This window comes from Caretta caretta, chromosome 2, assembly GCF_965140235.1.
Source record: "Caretta caretta isolate rCarCar2 chromosome 2, rCarCar1.hap1, whole genome shotgun sequence".
Lineage (NCBI taxonomy): Eukaryota > Metazoa > Chordata > Testudines > Cheloniidae > Caretta > Caretta caretta.
Genome location: NC_134207.1, coordinates 149,317,294 through 149,337,646, shown reverse-complemented (window position 1 = coordinate 149,337,646; position 20,353 = coordinate 149,317,294).

Here is a 20,353-nt window from a genome sequence, read left to right as displayed (position 1 = left end):
CCAAAGGCAGCCCTGTGGCCGGACTACAGGGGGGAGAAGGACGAAGACGCTGTCTCCGGAGCCGATGCGGGCAAGGGGCTTTCCAAAGCTTGCACAAGGAAGTTGGCATTTCTCAGCAGCGCCCCAACTCGCCCTGTTCTCCAGTGCGCAACAGTTCACTGGAGCCTCGGAGCAGCCCCGCCAGCTGATCGGGCTGTAATTTCATGGCAGACTGGGAATCAATATAAAATTCAAATACTTTTGTGCCACCTGTTGGATTTTGCCGCTAATTACATGTAACTGGAAATAACGTTTATGCATTAATATGGAAGATGTTTCTTAAACTGGTGCCTTTGTAAAACTACTATTTTCACTTACCATTTAGAAATATTTTCCCCATGTACGCTTGGTGGTGTATTACCCTTCATAATGATCTGGGCTGTTAATTATTGCCATCGTTTAAACTGGTTACAATCTGATGTGCAATAGGAGACACAATTTTCTCTCTGAAAGAATATTCAAACCAAAATTCTAGTCACACAATAATGGAAGGTGGAAATAATCAGAAGTTCTCAGCTCTAAAAAACTGTGTACATACGTAGCACTAAAGAAGAGACATTAAAAGTAATCATGTTCTGTGCCCATGCTGTGTTCAAAGTTGAAGAAGTGATAGATATTAATAAATAATATAATATTACACCAACAGCACAAAGGACACTGACAATATTCAATATCAGGACATCTCAAGAAACTGTTTTGTCCAGCTTAGATGTAATAAAGATGTCAAATAATATGATTCAAGGTTGAAAAATAGCTTTCTTTGTAAACTTTTTTTTAAGAATAAGTTTTGTTTTCCTTTCACATTCTAGGGGACAGACTTAATATTTAGCAGGATATTTTTAATATACAAGGTAGTGTACATTTATATAAGAATAAATATACTCATCATTAACTGGTGATTTTATCACCTGGAAATTTTGAGCAAAGTACATTTATTAGAAAAGAACACCAAAATATGCTATCCCTTACTCCCTTTCTGTGTATAATTATCTTATTCTCTACTTTTTTCCTGGAGATTATCTATAGATGAGCATGCACACAGATGTGTACACACACACACACACACACACACAGAGGGCCCAGCACATTCACGTATGAGTACTGCTGGACTAAGTACTGGAGGCCCCTTGCTGCTGCTGTTGCCTCTTCAGGGGTGAGCTTTCTCCCAGCTGCCACCCCTGCTGCTCCTGAGGGAAGGGGAGTAGAGTCCCTGCTGCCATTCCTGGGGAACATAAGAGGATCCCATGCCGGTCCACATGGGGGCACAAGGGCCATCCCTGAAGGCTAGCACCATAAAATGGAGGGTAGGGGATAGAGTGCTATGATGTGGTGTGCCTAGAGTCCTGGTTTAATCTGGCCCCATTTTTTTCTGACTCCTGTTTTTAAGGGGAGGAAATGCTGCACTAAGCAATCCATGCACAAAATACTTTTTTTCACAAATATAAACATTTGTGCTGTGGGCATGTTTCCGCGATTTATTTTTGTGAGACATCAAGATACAAAATTGTAAAGAAACATTGTATAATGCAAATGTGTGGAAGAATTAGCTGTGGATTAATTCTAACAAAAAAATCGACACTAAAATTAATAGTTATTGTTATGGATTACACTTTATTGTGGTGATGACATCTGTCCCTACACTCCTCGGAGGATTTTAGTGGTAGAGTTAGTGGTAATATCGTATTAGCACAACAATGACTTTTAAATAGGTACTATTTTATCTAGTTTGGGGTTTAAAGTGATTTTGACCTATAGTTTCCCCCTGCCCTTACAAAGACAATGAGCCTAATTTTGCACGGTTAGTACATTGTGTAGCCATTTACAACTATGCAAAGCGACTGTAAAATATTACCAGATCAAAACAGTGTTTATACCCACTTTTTACTTTGTTTGCAAGAGTATAAATAACTTCACAAAGTGTAAGTGGAATACAATGGGCAGTGCGTGTTACATGTCATCCCTGTGCCCAGTCTACAGAGGATGGGAGTATGTTAAAGTGTTTGGCTGTGAAGACTGGCTCTTTAGCTCAAGCTCACCCGTTTAGCTCTGGAAGCCATGGGTTCGTGGCTCATGTGATGACTAATATGGTGGCTGGAACAAAAGTAGAGTCCCATTCCTTTAAAACTGCTCTGCTGAGCTGTCTACTCCTATTCCCATTAAACAATCTTATTCCCCATTAACTATATTAGGTTTTGTCTACATCTTACGATTAGGTCGACACAAGGTAGCTTTAATCAACCTAGCTGTGGAAGTCAAGTATCAGGGGATAGCCGTGTTAGTCTGTATCCACAAAAACAACAAGGAGTCTGGTGGGAAAGCTTATGGCCAAATATATCTGTTAGTCTTTAAGGTGCCACCGGACTCCTTGTTGTTTTAGCTGTGGAAGTGTCTTCACTTAAATTTGGCTCCTGCTGATGTAAGCACCTCTCTACGCTGATTTAGTAACGCTATCTCCCTGAGTGGCATAGATTGATGGTCCTTGTAATTAGGTCAACACAGTGTCAGTGTAGACACTGTGTTACTTACGTTGACTGTTTCTGGCCTCCAGGAGCTGTCCTACAGTGCCCCACATTGCCTTTACAATGCCCCACAATGTCACCATTGTGAACTCTGCTGCCCAGCGGTCAAGTAGACAGGAAGCTACCCCTCTCCTTTAAATCTCTGCTAATTTCTGAAATTCCTTTTTCTGGTTGCCCGGCTTGGTAAGCTCACCTAGCAGCCATTGTTGAGTTTAACTGTCCAGCTGACCATGCCTGCTACACGCTCCTGCCTGGAGTAGACAGGAGGTGTTGGCTCTCCTCGGCCTGTGGGGAGGAGAGGCTGTGCTGGCACATCTCCGATCTAGCCATAGAAATGTGGACATCTACAAGCAGATTGCTCAGGGGATGCAGGAGAAGGGCTACAACAGGGACAGCCATAGTGCCGCATGAAGGAGCTGCGACAGGTGTACCAGAAGGCCTGGAGGCCAACAATCAACCTGGTATGGAGCTGCAGACCTGTCACTTTTACAAAAGAGCTGCATTCTCTGAGGAGACCCCACTGCCACCTCCAAGACCCACGTGGATACATCCAAGAAGCCCAAGTCATAGGCCTCTGCTGTGAACAGCGAGGAGGAGGAAGTGGACCAAGAAGAGGAGGAACAGGAGGAGAATTGGGGGCCCAATGACCCGGGGATCCAGCTGCACAGCAAGCCAGGGCTTGTTTTTCACTCCCCTGCAGTCCAGCCAGTCCCAAGAAGTTGAGTAGGGTGAGCCTGATGCAGGGGATAGAACCTCTGATAAATATGCTGTTTGTTTTGAAATTACAGGGGTGGCACCCCCAAAGGAGCAGCACACATCTTTTGATTTGCTCATTTTTACTTGTACTAGAAGAGATAATGGAACAACCAAGAGAGGTAGAGTTTCTATCTGCTTTTCAATCCCCTCTAGAGTTAGGCAGCCGGGGCCACATGGAGCAGTGCACCAGGATGTCCCATGAATCCTATGTAGACTTCTCAATGAAACTTTCATGGATGTAATCTGCAGTCCTCTGCTGAAGGTTTCTGGGGAGGGCTGCCTTATTTCTTCCTCTGTGGTAGGACACTTTCTCATGCCATTCAGTGATTACTTCAGCAGGCACCATTTCAGTACACCGGCTAGCAGCATACAGGCCTGCATGGTTTTAGGACACCAGCAGCAGCTGTGCTCTCTTTACCTCTGTTTACCCTCAGGAGCGAGATATCAGCTAAATTCACCACTGCCTGTGGAAAATGGTGCCCATGTTCAGTGCCATTGCCCTATACAATTAGAATCATGCAAGCAAGCTATCCCTTCCTCATGTCCCAAACCTCTGGAGGGCCACACTCACCATGCTTGATGCTGTGACTGGCACCATAAAAATCCCAAGTGGAAGTGAGAATGTAGTGCTTACAACTTTGGGGGAGCAAGGAGAGTGAATTCAGCATCTTAAGTTTCGATTTTCATCATGAATACACTGACAATGATACTTCTGTGCTCGCTTCCTTCTGCAGCCCATAGAGAACGCTGTATTGAAACTTCCCTGTACACCCCCTCAACATTCTTCTTGGCATCAGGGTTGTTGCACTACCATTACCATTCCACCCAGGTGGACATTAAAGAAAATAACAGCTTCACATACACTGACCTGTGAAAGACACGGTTTGTGTATGTGTACCTGAAATGGAAGTGAATGTTCTTTCCCCCTCATAAGTTCTTTTTTTCTTAATTTATTAAGTTTTATTAATTTCTGATTTTTTTAATTGCCTGGTGTGATGGGATCCCCTAGGTCCAACCTGGAATGGTGGGACTGCTCTACCCCCTTAACTCTCCAGCACGGTCTGTCTCTCACAATGCTTCGCTAGTGACAAGCAGCAAACACCTGCAGGCACTGTTATCACTCAGACACCAGCATACAGAGACACACCCAACTAAATTGCATGAATGCTCTCTAAACCATTCCTGAACTATACAGAGGGGAACACCAGCAAATCATCCCAATCCCCAACCTTGAGCCCCAGAAATGTACCATCTTACCCTGCTCAAGATCTTCTCTTGAACAATGCAAACTCATTAATTAGTTTGCCACTTGGTCAAAGGATAGTAGACATGCACCATATTTTGTAATCTGAGCAGATTCCCCAAGCACTTTAAACAAACTCACTGGTAAAGATAAAACATTAAAATAAATTTATTAACTACAGAAAGATAGATTTTAAGTGCTTATAAGTGGTAGGCATAACGATCAGAGACAGTTACATGAGAAAAGAAAAAGTAAACACATTCTAAATTGTAAACTTTCAGATTAAGCAAGATTTGAATCAAACTGTTTTTCTCACCCCACTGGATGTTGCAGGTAAATTACAGTTCTTAATACACAGAATGAATTTCTTTCTCAGCCTGGGACAAATCTCCCCAGTTTAAAGTTTTCGTCTTCCCAGCATTCTTGTTGCCTTCAGTGTAGGTGGGGGAGGAGAATAGTGGTCTCATGATGTCACTGTTCCTTATTCATGTCCCAGGGAAGATGCTGACCAAGACATGTCCTACTGGGCCTTGCTGAGTCACACAGTCAACCAGTCTCCATTGTGTGGTGCTTGCGCAATAAAGTCAGAGAGTTGAGCAATCCTCATTGTGTGGGGCTTGCACAATTGTCTCTTACAGAATTGTAAATTTCTTGTTGACAATTCCCCTGCTGGTCAAGGTCACTTAATACCCATTTGGGTGTGGGTCACCACTTTTTGTTCTCATTGGACAGCTAGCAGTGGGTGTCTCCCAAACTCACACCATATTTCAATAACAGCCATATAGAAGAATATCATAATTCCACATATTGTGACGATACACATTTTTTGACAGAAAATGATTACAGCAGCTCATGAACTTTCATATGGTAACTTATGAGGCATGCTTTGTATGAAATATCATAACCATATATAAATGCTGAATATGGGGGTTACAGGGTGCTACTTTGAGGCACAGTGCTTCACACCTGGTTCATGTTCAAAATAAAATTCTTTTTTTTCTTTTTTTCAGAATATAATTAATGTTTATTAGTTCACAACATATGCTGGCTGGTTACGGGCAGGTCTGACAGTGATCAATTTCCTGTTACTGCTCTGTGTTGCACAATCCAAAACATTGTTCACAAACAATATTAATAGGAGTATTCCAAATATTATATTCCTACATACACAGCCATCACTACAGGTTTCGTTCTGGGCCACAAAACAGAAAGGGTAAGTAGAGCACACTACTTTGTCTCACTATTAAAATGGTCTTCCAGAGCCTCCCTGAACTGTGTAGCTCACCATTGAGCTTTTTTTTATAGCCCTTGTATCTGACTGTTCAAATTCAGCAGACAGTCCCTCTGCCTCTGCCCTCCACTTCAGTGGAAACTTTCCCCCCTTTGCTTTACAGATATTATGCAGGACACAGCAGGCAGCTATAATGATTGGGATATTTTTTTTCTCACTGAAGTCCAATCTTGTAAGTAAACATTGCCAGCAATCCTTCCAATGCATGTTCAACTGTCATTCAGCACCTGCTGAGCCTGTAGTTAAAGCGCTCCGTTGTGCTGCCAAGGTGGCCAGTTTATAGCTTTATTAGCCATGGGAACAAGGGGTAGGCTGGATCACCCAGGATTACTATTGCATTTCAACATTCCCAATGGTAATCTGCCAGTCAGGAAAGAAAGTCCATGCTTTCCGCTTTCTAAAAGGCCTGTGCATGTCATGCACCTTCTCTGACCAGCCCACACTGATGTTAGTAAAGTGTCTACAGTGATCCACCAGTGCTTGCATACCCATAGAAAAGTAACCCTTTCTTTTGATGTACTCTGTGGCAAGGTGGTCTGATGCTAAAATAAGGATATGCATGCCATGTATCATCCCACTGTAGTTTGGGAACCCCATTGCTGAAAACCATCTGCTATGTCCTACACATTGCTCAGAGTGATAGTCCTTCATAGCAGGAAGTGATTAATGGCCCTGCACACTTGTATAACAATGGACCCCATGGTGGATTTCCCAACTGCAAAATGATTCCTGACTGACTGATGGCAATCTGGCATTGAAAGTTTCCACAGTGCAATCACCACTTGTTTCTCAACTGTAAGGCTGCTCTCATTTTAGTGTCTCTGCGTTGGGGCAACGTCAGCACACAGATCCAAGAATGCACCCTTGTGCATCTGAAAATTCTGCAGCCACTGCTCATCATCCCAAACCTGCATAACAATGTGATCCATGAGTCAGTTCTTGTTTCTTTGACCCGGAATTAGTGCTCCACCATCTCCAGCTGCTCCATGAACGCTGCCAACAACCTTGAATTGTTTCTTTCTCTGTCCCACAGCAATCTAGCCTTCAAGGAATCGTTATGTTCCCTGTGGCTCCTCATGCAGTTCTTGAAAGACTGCAGAATCAGGCGCCCTGTGCTTTCAGTGCTTATGACAATAGTGCAGAACTGTGCAGCCTCCATGCTTCTGTCAGAGATGGTGGAAGTAAGGAGAGACATGCGGGTTTGTAGGACTTTGAAAAGAAGGTGTGCAATATTATGGGTGTGACATTCTGTACCTTGGGGGAGTGTATTGTAACCCCCTTATTCTTCATTTTCATATCATCGTGATCTCACATATAAAGCATGCCTGGTAAGTTATCAGGGAAAAGGTTATGATCTGCTGAAAGTCATTTCTCTATCCATATATGTGTATCATTAAATCATATGAAGTTATGAGAATTGTGTTGTATGGTGGTCACTAAAGCATGCTGTAAGTTGGGGAATCAGACAGATATTAGCTCCCCAGAGGCAACAGCAAGGAAAGTAACCAATATCGGGGCTGGGTGTCAAACAGCCCATCAACAGCCATTGTCCAGCAAGGGAGCTACAATGCAATGACACACCTACATGAGGCCCCACCAGGGGATTTGCTCAACCTTGCTTGGAGAGACTCAGCAATGCCCCACAGACATGCCTGGACTTGTGTGCTACAGGCACATGGACTAAGGGTATAAAACAGAGAGTGGACACATACTGGGCCCTTCTCCTGCCCCCACCTATGCTGCAAGCAACTAAGACACTGAGAAGAAGGCAAGACTCCAACACAAGAGATTGGCCCAGGCTTAAGGAACAAACCTGTATAATAAAGACTGCAATATCCAGTGGGGTGAGAAAAACTGCTTAATCTAGTTGCTGCCCAGTCTAATAGGGTTGAGAGTTTAGACTGCTTGCTTATATTTTCTTTTCTTTTGGTAACCACTCTGACTTGTTATGCTTTGACTTATAATCACTTAAAATCTATATTTATAGCTAATAAATCTGTTTTTTTATTCTACCTGAAGCAGTGTGTTTGGTCTGAAGTGTGTCAGAGGCTCCCCTTGGAATAACAAGCCTGGTACATATCAATTCCTTTGTTAAATTGACAAACTTATATAACCTTGCAGCATCCAGTGGGCATAAATGGACACTGCAAGGCGGAGGTTCCTAGAGTTGTTTCTGGGACTGGAGATATTGGCTAGTGTAATTCGCTTGTAAGTAGCTGGGAGCAGCTTACATGCCAAAGGCTGTGCATGAACATCCCAGGAGTGGGGGTTCTCACAGCAGAGCAGGGTAAGACTGGCTCCCAGAGTCAAGGATTGGATCTAGCAGATCACTAGAGGGGAACGTCACAATGGGCTACAGATGAAATTATGGGATGGAGAACACTGTATTGTGGGAAGTTGACCATGCTCCCAGTCACCTCTGCACAACTTGCTTTGGCCCCATCAGGCATTGCAAGAACTTCCCAAAAGACTGTGCTGAAAAGTGCCAAGTTGCACAGTGCAATACCTACCCAGGGTGCACTGCTCCTGGTGAGGATACATACTACCAACACAAGGAGCCAAGTGTGCACATGTACAAGCAGCCACATGCCAACATAACTTAGGTTGACATAATTTTGTAGTATAAACATGGCCTGAGTTATTAGTAGGGAATGTATTACTAGATATTCAAATTAGCTAGAAAGTAAGGAAACTACAATCTAACACAAGTGTGATCTTGTCTACATGAGGAAATTGTGCCCATGTAACTAGATCAGTTTTGAACACCTGCAAAATGTGTGTGATTGATGGCTGAGGTTCCTTCCCCTGCCATCCAATCAGCACCCTCCCTGTTTCATTTGTTCCCTTGTCCTTCAATGAGCGACCCAGAGGGATCTGGAGGAGGAATCCAGAGCAGGGAGCCCTGAATAGCTGGCAGGGTAAGGGAAGAGAAAAGGAGAAGAACCAAGCAACCAGAGGCAGGACTTGCTGCATGTCTTGAGCAAGGAGCCCAGCTCAGCCTCTGTGTGAATGGGAGAAGAAATGGGAGGAAAAGAGGGGACAAAAAAGGAATGGGGAGGTGGAAAACTAAGGATTACAAAGGGAGAATGGAGTGGCTGGGGGGAGAAGACTAATGGACCGTGTTAGGAGATGGAGCTAAAGGACTGTGAAGGAGAGGGGAAACTAATGTACTGGAGGAAGCAGTAACTGAGGTACCAGAAGGTGGTGCCAGTAGTGGACTTAGGAGAAGGGAAGATTAAGGTAATTGGAGGGTGGAGTAGAACTGATTGGTGGAGAGGACGATTGATGTTTTTATGTGTGGGGTAATTTGATGGCTATGTGGGGGTTTTGTAGAGACACTCCAACTCTGGGGCTTTATGATATGCACACAATGTATGGGATTGGGAAGTCCATGGTAGGTGCAGTTACTATGTTGGTTTATATGGCATTACATGGAGCATTTCAGGGGCGTGTGATTGAAGTGGTAAATGTGCTGGGGATCACCAAAGAGTGTGGACAATCCCAAACCATACTGGAGCTACAAATAATACTTGTGCTCATTCCATCTACTCTCCCACCTGCACCCTCATCAAGTTTGGGGTATTTGAACAGAAAAGGTTATCATTCTGTTGTGATGCTTATCTTAGTAGATCACCATGGCTGTCTCTTGAACATTAATATTGGGGGACAGGTGGGAGGCAAAGACCATTATGTCAGATTTGTTAAAAACTCTGCATTTTAGAAGAGCACACAGAGGGAGACACTCTTCTCGACCCACTGTATTGTGTCTCCATCTCTACAGTGACTTTGGGTGGTGAATCAGCATATCCTATGTTGCTGTGGCTCTTGAAGCCATAGCCTGACTACATAAGGCCAGAGAGACAGTATGTCAACACTCAGCAGGTGCAGGATTGTGGTGAAGTATGCTCTAGCAAGGCTTAAAGAAAGGTGAAAATGTTTGTTGACACACAATGACAGTGACATCAGCAATGTGGCAATAACATCGTGTGAAAGACTGCTGGGGGCTAACAGGTGAGCCAGCACTCTGATCACTGGTACCTATTAGAGTGGGGAATGGAGTCAGGTTGGGTGGCTGGGGGAGCTAAATAATTAATTAGCTTGCTAGCTAGACATTGATAAAAGATACAGGAAGGAAGTGCTGGGAAGGAAGAGAAACAGGGCTAGCAGAGCCCAGACTGATGGATGTCTCAAGGAAGGGAAATTTCTATTCCTCTCAGGCCCTTGGACTGCACAGGACTGTAAAGGTGTCAGTGAAGGGAACGTAAATAAACTACACAATATTGCTACTTAACCAGCAAAGTCTAAACAGATTTCTGTGACACCAGAGAGCAGGAGAGGAGTACTGCCCTGTTAGACATCGCCAAGCTGTATTGTGCACAATATCTGTGGAAGTAAGCATGATTTTTTCAATACATTGTGGGGTGATGAAGCTAATTTAGAACAGGCCAGACAAGGGGTGAGATACTTATTCATAGCTCCGGTCTGACACAAAGTAAAGGAGCCAATGAGGAGTAAAGGGCACTAAAAAGCCCCAAATCTGGTTGGGGGTCATTTCTTCTCATGCAGGACCTGAAGAATACAGCCATAAGGCTGTCTTCTAAGGACCTCCTTGAATGCCCTGGCATTAGGGGCATACTGGGGGCAAGGCAGGGGCCAGAAAGGATATGTCATAGGTGAGACCATAGCACAATAGAGAGACTGGGCAGTGTTTTGCCCATCAGGCAGTTTGGGGAGGCTGCCATAATTTAGACAGGACCCTCAGAGCTGTCCAAATTACACTGAGGGACAAAGAGCAGTTCAGGACTGGGAGGGTATAAAGGTGGCTTAAAACACCTTGATTCCCCTTCCAGCTGGGGGGCAAATCAGCACAGAATCTCATCCAGGGTGTACAACCAAAATCAGAAATGGTCTTTGGACATATTTTCAAAATGCAGAGGATTTTGGGATGGATAATACTTTATGAAACACTTCATAGGAATGAAATCAGGAGGGCCAAATCGCACCTGGAGCTGCAGCTAGCCAGAGATGTCAAGAGTAACAAGAAGGGTTTCTTCAGGTATGTTGGCAACAAGAAGAAAGCCAAGGAAAGTGTGGGCCCCTTACTGAATGGGGGAGGCAACCTAGTGACAGAGGATGTGGAAAAAGCTAATGTACTCAATGCTTTTTTTGCCTCTGTTTTCACGAACAAGGTCAGCTCCCAGACTGCTGCGCTGGGCATCACAAAATGGGGAAGAGATGGCCAGCCCTCTGTGGAGATAGAGGTGATTAGGGACTATTTAGAAAAGCTGGACGTGCACAAGTCCATGGGGCCGGACGAGTTGCATCCGAGAGTGCTGAAGGAATTGGCGGCTGTGATTGCAGAGCCATTGGCCATTATCTTTGAAAACTCATGGCGAACGGGGGAAGTCCCGGATGACTGGAAAAAGGCTAATGTAGTGCCAATCTTTAAAAAAGGGAAGAAGGAGGATCCTGGGAACTACAGGCCAGTCAGCCTCACCTCAGTCCCTGGAAAAATCATGGAGCAGGTCCTCAAAGAATCAATCCTGAAGCACTTGCATGAGAGGAAAGTGATCAGGAACAGCCAGCATGGATTCACCAAGGGAAGGTCATGCCTGACTAATCTAATCGCCTTCTATGATGAGATTACTGGTTCTGTGGATGAAGGGAAAGCAGTGGATGTATTGTTTCTTGACTTTAGCAAAGCTTTTGACACGGTCTCCCACAGTATTCTTGTCAGCAAGTTAAGGAAGTATGGACTGGATGAATGCACTATAAGGTGGGTAGAAAGCTGGCTAGATTGTCAGGCTCAACGGGTAGTGATCAATGGCTTCATGTCTAGTTGGCAGCCAGTATCAAGTGGAGTGCCCCAAGGGTCGGTCCTGGTGCCGGTTTTGTTCAATATCTTCATAAATGATCTGGAGGATGGTGTGGATTGCACTCTCAGCAAATTTGCGGATGATCCTAAACTGGGAGGAGTGGTAGATACGCTGGAGGGGAGGGATAGGATACAGAAGGACCTAGACAAATTGGAGGATTGGGCCAAAAGAAATCTGATGAGGTTCAATAAGGATAAGTGCAGGGTCCTGCACTTAGGATGGAAGAATCCAATGCACCGCTACAGACTAGGGACCGAATGGCTAGGCAGCAGTTCTGCGGAAAAGGACCTAGGGGTGACAGTGGACGAGAAGCTGGATATGAGTCAGCAGTGTGCCCTTGTTGCCAAGAAGGCCAATGGCATTTTGGGATGTATAAGTAGGGGCATAGCGAGCAGATCGAGGGACGTGATCGTTCCCCTCTATTTGACATTGGTGAGGCCTCATCTGGAGTACTGTGTCCAGTTTTGGGCCCCACACTACAAGAAGGATGTGGATAAATTGGAGAGGGTCCAGCGAAGGGCAACAAAAATGATTAGGGGTCTGGAACACATGAGTTATGAGGAGAGGCTGAGGGAGCTGGGATTGTTTAGCCTGCAGAAGAGAAGAATGAGGGGGGATTTGATAGCTGCTTTCAACTACCTGAAAGGGGGTTCCAAAGAGGATGGCTCTAGACTGTTCTCAATGGTAGCAGATGACAGAACGAGGAGTAATGGTCTCAAGTTGCAGTGGGGGAGGTTTAGATTGGATATTAGGAAAAACTTTTTCACTAAGAGGGTGGTGAAACACTGGAATGTGTTACCTAGGGAGGTGGTAGAATCTCCTTCCTTAGAGGTTTTTAAGGTCAGGCTTGACAAAGCCCTGGCTGGGATGATTTAACTGGGAATTGGTCCTGCTTCGAGCAGGGGGTTGGACTAGATGACCTTCAGGGGTCCCTTCCAACCCTGATATTCTATGATTCTATATAGGCAGACTTAAATGTTAGCATTTGTTACTATTGAATATTATTGTTTGCTGTGTTGGTGATGAGTTTATCCTTGTGTAGTGTCTAACTGTTATATAAAATTTATGAGTTAAGGTGAGAGATTCTGTGGAAGACTGGATTAGGGATATATTGCAGTTAAAATAAAAAGAAAAGGAGTACTTGTGGCACCTTAGAGACTAACCAATTTATTTGAGCATGAGCTTTCGTGAGCTACAGCTCACTTCATCAGATGTAGGTCAAAAATCCATTACAATCTACATACCACACAGACTATGCTGACAGCTTGTGCCTCACGCTCTCAAAGAAACTGCAGAAACTGCAGTTTCCACGGTAAACATCTGATGAAGTGAGCTGTAGCTCACGAAAGCTCATGCTCAAATAAATTGGTTAGTCTCTAAGGTGCCACAAGTACTCCTTTTCTTTTTGCGAATACAGACTAACACGGCTGTTCCTCTGAAACCAGTTAAAATAAAGTATGCTTTGTGGGATTTTGACACAGAGAAAATTAATAAAAGTAAACTTTATTGATCACAGAAACACTCAGCCAGCTGCAGTAAGTACAAGGTTTATAAAACTACAGGAACATTTAATTTAATAACTATAGCAACATGCTTGTAGTTCCATGGATTTTTTTTCTTCTTGCACTTGTAGGGGTAGAATGGAGATGATTTTTTAGTTTGCTGGCAGTTCCAAGGGGTAAAATAAATGGTTCAGATGGAACTGAATCTGAAAACTCTGAAAAAATTTGGCAAATTGAAAAAGTCCATTTCAGGTGAATCAAAACATGCTGGAGCTGTGGAATTCATTGCCAGGGAATGTTGTGAAGGCCAAAACTATAATGGGCTTAAAAAAAGAATTAGATAAGTTCATGGAGGATAGGTTCATTAATGGCTATTAGCCATGATGGTCAGGGATGCAACCGTATGCCCTGGGTGTCCCTAGCCTCTGATTACCAGAAGCTGGGAGTGGATGATGGATCACTAGATGATTGCCTATTCTCTTCATTCCCTCTAGGGCACCTGGCATTGGCCACTGTCTGAAGACAGGATACTGGGCTAGATGGACCATTGGTCTGACCCAGTATGGCCGTTCTTATTTTCTTATGAGCCGCTTTAGAACTGAAGATGGGTGGGTGCTCCACTAGTGAGGGAGGCTCTACCAGGATCTGTTGGACAGCAAAAGTTCACTGAATGGGCCAGGCCTCCTTTCCATTTGTTTTACATGGTAGTTGGAGACACTTTACTTAAAATTCAGTTACATTTTGTGTTTGCGGGTAATAAAATGCCATTGACTTTGATGAGAAATACGAAGACACAACGTCAACAGTGCATGTGGCTGGGGTCACCCTGACTGAGACTGCTGTCAGGCACAGAGAGGTATGGGAACCTGGACAGAGCTAAAGGAGGGAAAGAGAGCAGGTACAGTCCCCTGCTTGCTGCTGGGAGCATATCTCTGCTGCTGAGAACTCTGTCAAGGATCTTAGATACCACTGATGCCTCTCTAAAAGCTGAGCTGAGACTGCTGAAAAGTGGACAGTGCAGACGGATGACAGTGGAGGGTATAGAGCAGCCTAAGGAAGCACATGAGATGAAGTAGTGGTGGTGGGAGAAACAGCAGCAGTTTGTCTGAGGTGATGGATGGAACTGAATGGTGGAAGCAACAGCTTCTCCAAGATGGCTCAGAATGGCAGCAACACCTTCAATGGCATGGACAGCAAAGAGCAGTGGCACAGTTAGGTAGCTTGAGCTGAAGCCACAGAAAGAGCAGCAACCTACCCTAGAGACTCTGTGTAGGCCTCCCTGCCCAGAAGTTAAAGCTGAAATCAGTCCAGTTGGGTTAGATAATGGAGCCAAGACTTCTCTGACCTACTAGAATCCTTGAACTTCTCCAGCCTAGGACAGCTAACTGTGAGTGGGGAGTTGAGGAGGGAAGTGGCCAGAACATATCAGCCACTCACAGTGGCCAAAGGAGAAGTGAGTCTGGGACTATTGTTAAGACACCCTGAGGGTTGGAAGTCTTACCTCACAGACTTTCTGAATTGCTGGTCTGTCCAAATTCATTCTGTTTTCCTCTCTTCCCCACCCCGCCCCCAGCCATAGAGATTCCGAGTTCAGAAGGACCATTGTGATCATCTACAGCAGGGTTCCCCAGTGCGGTGCCCACAGGTGCAATGGCACCTGCCGGGGCAGTTGTGTGCGCCCAAAGCACACTGCGCCGCTGAAATCCCGTAGAGCCGGCCGCCAAAATGCCGCAGAGAAGCTTTGCCGTTTTTCAACGGCATTTCAGCTGCAGGGTATCTGGCACCCGCCACAGTCTTCTAGAAATAGGTATATGCTATTCCCACAGAAAGGTTGGGGACCACGTGACCTCATCTATAGTAAAGGCCATAGAACTACTCCAAACTAGTTCCTAGAGCATAGCTTTTAGAAAAACATCCAATCTTGATTTTAAAATTGGCAGTGATGGAGAATCTCCTGGTAAATTGTTCCAATGATTAATTACTCTCTCTGTTAAAAATGTCTGCCTTATTTCCCATCTGAATTTGACTAGCTTCAACTTCCAGCCATTGGATCATGTTTTACCTTTGTCTGTTAGGTTGAAGAGCCCATTATTAAATATTTGTTCCTCATGTGGATACCTATAGACTGTGATCAAGTCACCCCTTAACCTTCTCTTTGTTAAGCTAAATAGATTGAGCTCTTTGAGTCTAACGCTATAAGGCATATTTTCTAATCCTTTATTCATTCTTGGGGCTCTTCCCTGAACCCTCTCCTGTTTATCAACACCATTCTTGAATTGTGGGCACCAGAACTGGACACAAAGTTATCTTTGTTGTAACCCTAGACTCAGTGCTTGCAAGTGGGGAAGAATTGCCCATCAGTGGTGCCCAGGGCAATGTATATAGTTTTCCAGGTTTCTGGGTGGGGGTCTTGAGGAAGTGTTAGTTATATCTTTAAGGATACCCTTAGAAAATTGAACACAGACCCTTTTGCTGCTGACAACACCTGGCAGAAGGGTTACATGTGTTTGCTTGCTAGTCCTGGATCAGGCACATCCTTATGTCTTGCCTCCTGGGACAGTTTTATTCTGTTCAAGCCAGCTATGCTTGTCTGGCTCAGCAATCTTATGTCACTCAAACTCTGCCTGCTCACTCTGACACCTGGCCTCCAGCTCCTTCTGACTCCTCCTCCACAAGCAGCTTTTCCTGCTCCAGCCTCCACGGCTCTGGAGTGCTTACCATCACCACTACAATCTGCTGGATTGTCTGGGGCCCCATTCGTGGCACTCAGTCACCTGCACGCCCTGTAAGAGAAAAAATGACCCTTCCTGGCCCTTGGTCTGGAGCTGGTGCCTCATCCTGCCTCTGGCATATGAATACATCATGGCCACCAGCTCCAATTTCTTCTGGTCAGCAGCAGGACCTTGCTGCCACATAGGCTCACAAGCTGCTCTTTCATGACCTGCTCATAATTGATGCTTACTAACTTACTGATATCTGAGACAAACTAACAGACTTGCCCCGGCTTTTAGTTTAAGACAAAAAGTGTAAACCCTGCAACAAAAAGTGTTTTAAAAAGCTTCACACTATCACATAGATCCCATTAGCTACCACATCCTGCCACAGGTTCTAGCAAGCTCTCCTTCCTGACCACTCTCTAGTACTTCTGAAAAGGGAATCCAAGCCTCTGAGTCACCTGAGTGTGAATCTTCTGTAACCTGAAGGGAATCCAGCCATTGCCCCAATAGTGGGGTCCCTAGACACACTCTCAGGGCACACCTTCTGTCTGCCACCCTCTTCTGAGACCTGGAACCCACTGTCCAGCCACTTAGCTCCTCTGGGCTCAATGCTGACCTTTCTGACTCCCAGGTGCTTAAACACACCCCTCTGCCAGACTCCACCCAATAGTAGTGAAGCTTCTGGTTTACATTTAACTCTGTCAGGGGCGCGCAGCAGTCATGAAGCAGTTACCATACAGAGAGACACTTTACTCACAGTTTAACACCTTCATGCTCTTTTATACTTAATTATGTAAAGTATGAGGGAGTACAGATCATACAAAAGACTAAACAGGCCTTGTTTCAGTTTCCTCACTGCTCCAGGAAATTCTTTGGGAAGGAGTCTGAGTTCCTTGGGTTGTCCAGAGTCCTTGGGTCCATCTGGGCTCAGGAAAGCGGGAAGGGCCCTCCTGTCCCATGAAGTTGCTACCTCCTGGGTGACCTTTCCCTCCTTGAGCCCCTCACCCAGCTTCTGTGACCTCACTTTTTCCTGCCCCATGCGTTCTCTTCCTGTGTGGTTCCCTGTTCCTGTGTTGTTTCTTTATTTTAAAGCCGTCTTGGTCACCTGGCCTCTTTTGTTCTACTCCTTGTGAGTTTCTACTGCTTTTATGTTCTTCCCTCCCTTCTGAGGAATCGGTTAACCTGGTTTTTCTAAGGATTCAGCTGCTTTTTTATCTAACCTTTGTGAGGTCTCAGTACTGTCATTAGCCATAAGTATTTCTCATTGTCCCTGTCTGGTGTGTATTTGCTACGCAGTCTGTCAGTAATGGTGGATCCACATACATATAGGCACTCACAGAATAGAAGTTGTTCGTAATTCACAATATCAATTTCACAATATCAATCAGAATTCATACATTATACAGAGTCCCTGAATTAGTAACTATAAATTATAGGATCAAAACCATCAAAAAGGCACATCTATCCCTTGGAACACCAAAGAATATTACAACAGTAATAATTTCTTTTCATTTCTCATTCCAGTGTCTTCTTGAAAGGGACTCTGTACAGGGACTCCAAATGGCCAAGACATCAAATATAGTCTTCATACATAGCAATAAAGTAATGAAGGTAATGTTAGGATAGGTGAGGAATTAGGAGCAATGTGAACAGAGAATTTGAGTGTGGGTTGGGTACAGTTATGAACTAAACAACTTTTATGCATGGTCGCTTAGTAATCTCAACAGCCCAGTGTATGTGGGGCAAGACTTCACTTCCTAAAGAACATTCATCTTATTGAACAAAACAAAGGATCCATTCTCCAGGAAACTTTAATCATATTCAAATTTTATATGTAGTGCCATTTTCTCAAGCTGTGAGGTATAATATTCAAGTAATGTGACAGTTTTTCTTACACATTCTGAGCATTTTGCCCATCTTCCTGGATAAGATTCAAGAGTGAGAGAGTGGCAACCTAAGAATATTTCTGCTGTTAAATGTGTTTAAAAGCGAAACTGGTCTTGTAAATAGTTCTTAGTAATCATGTCCCAATTTGGAGTCTCAGTGAATCATTGTAATGTTCTCAGCAGTCTTTTCCTGGCTCCCCATTTTTACTTTCAAGTGATGTGTGTAATTAAAGGCCAACAGCAGAATAACAGCATAATTTTGTAACTCAAGGCAAGTGGCATAGCTTTAAGTAATTGTCACTGAGAATCCACCTCTTACAGACTTGGATAAAAGACAGAACAGATCCTATTTGGATCTGTGTTTGGATATTCCTATTTAGTGGAGTTGCCAGCCTAATACTAACAAAGAGTAATTTGTAAAGATAATCTTCTTTATCATGTGTTTTCTTACATAACCTTCTCAAGAGAAGCTTTTCTTCAACTCTATGAATCTGTGCAATAATAAGCAATGCCTTGGAATTGAAAGGCCTCACATTCTCAGTCCAACTGTATGATCCCATTATCCAGGTCTGCCCTAACCAGCCCAAATCAAGGGCCAAATTCTCTCTTAGAGACACAAACACGTTAGAAAACAGAATTTGGCCACAGATGTCAGCAGGAAACAGTCAATTTAACAAATCTTAAAGCATATTCTCTGATGTAAAAACTCTGCCAATGTGCCAGTCAATAGACTATGCATGATGAATCATCAAACAAATATTCTTGGGCATGAAAAAAATGTAGACTCTGCCAGCATGCCAATCAATCAGAGATTGCCTAAAGAATCACAAAACTTATTCAGAGACAAGTAAAAAATTTCTGGAATCTGCCAGTATGCTGGGCCAATCAATCACGGTGTGCCTGATGAATCATGAAACACATTCTGCAACATGTCAGCACATATACACAGCTGGCACAGCTCTCATCACCCTGAGTTTGTCTCGCAGTTAAATTGACTGAAGGTGAGTTATAGAAATGTTGTTTCTCCCACCTACTGACCTCCACAAACAGCAAGTCTTAAAATTGCTTAGTGTGTCTTTGGTTAAAACTGAAGATTTTAGACAAGGGTTCAACAAGATAGCTAACACCTCTTTGTGATGTCTAACAGGTTGTTAAACCACCATTGAAGCTGTTGAGCATATATTTTAACAAGAGAATGGACTCCTACAGAAATGTTTCTCTTTAAAGTCTTCCATTTTACTTAAATCAGAATGAGGGCTGAATCAGTAAGGCCAATTCAACACTAAGATCACAAGTGACCTGTTCTAATGCCCTTACACATTAGACTAATTCCTCCATCATGATTCAATACATAGGAAATTTGTGACTATTATTATTCTCTTATTTCACAGCCAGCACATATAGAGTAGCTATTCATATCAGGGTGGGAAGGGACCTCAGGAGGTCATCTAGTCCAACCCCCTGCTCAAAGCAGGACCAATCCCCAATTTTTGCCCCATATCCCTAAATGGCCCCCCTCAAGGATTGAACTCACAACCCTAGGTTTAGCAGGCCAATGCTCAAACCACTGAGCTATCCCTCCCCTGCAATTATTCACAGATAATCCTTCCATTATAAATTGTAAAATGTTGAGAGCCCAGCATATCAAAATACCTTGGATCAAGTTAAAACATTGCATGTTAATCTCCACACATGAGTTTATACCAGTGTACAGTGGAATTGGTTAACTTTTTTCTGACAAATCTTTTTTTAATGATAAATGGCCTTTCCCCTCCCCCCCCCCACAACCTTTTCCCTCCTAATTTGCCAGAAATTTTTCATTTAGTTTGAAATTTTCCTGTTTATTTATAAAAAATGGAAAATTGAAAAAAAATTGGTAAACTTTTTATGTTTCTAGAAACCAAATTATTTTTTAAAGTTTTTATTTTACCAAGACCCAAAACAGTTTTATGTTTAATCAAGAAAGGAAGATTCCACAAAAGATTTTGAACAACAACAAAAAAAGCTTTCATTTTGTTGTTCTTGTTGAAGGCACTTACCATGTTCTTACCAGCTGTAATAAAATAAATAATAATAATAATAATACCTACCAGTTTTCATCAGTAGATCTCAAACCACTTTATAAAGGGAGTATCATTATCCCCATATTACAGATAGTAAAACTGTAACTGCACTTACTTTAATAAAGTTATTCTTGATTTACATTGGTGAAAATGAAAGAAGACCCAGTCTCATTGTTCTTATACTGAAAATTTCTTTTTTAGCAGAGAAATGTATAACATGGTTCAGTGGCTGGAAGCTGAACCTAGACAAATTCAGACTGGAAATAAGGTGTTCATTTTTAAGAGTAAGAGACATTAACCATTGGAACAATTTACAAATGGTCCTGGTGGATTCTCCATCACCTGACCATTTTTAAATCAAGTTTAGACGTTTTTCTAACAGCTGTGCTCTAGGAATTATTTTGGGGAAGTTCTATGGCCTGTGTTATACAGGAGGTCAGCTCTCCTGTTCCAGTCCAATT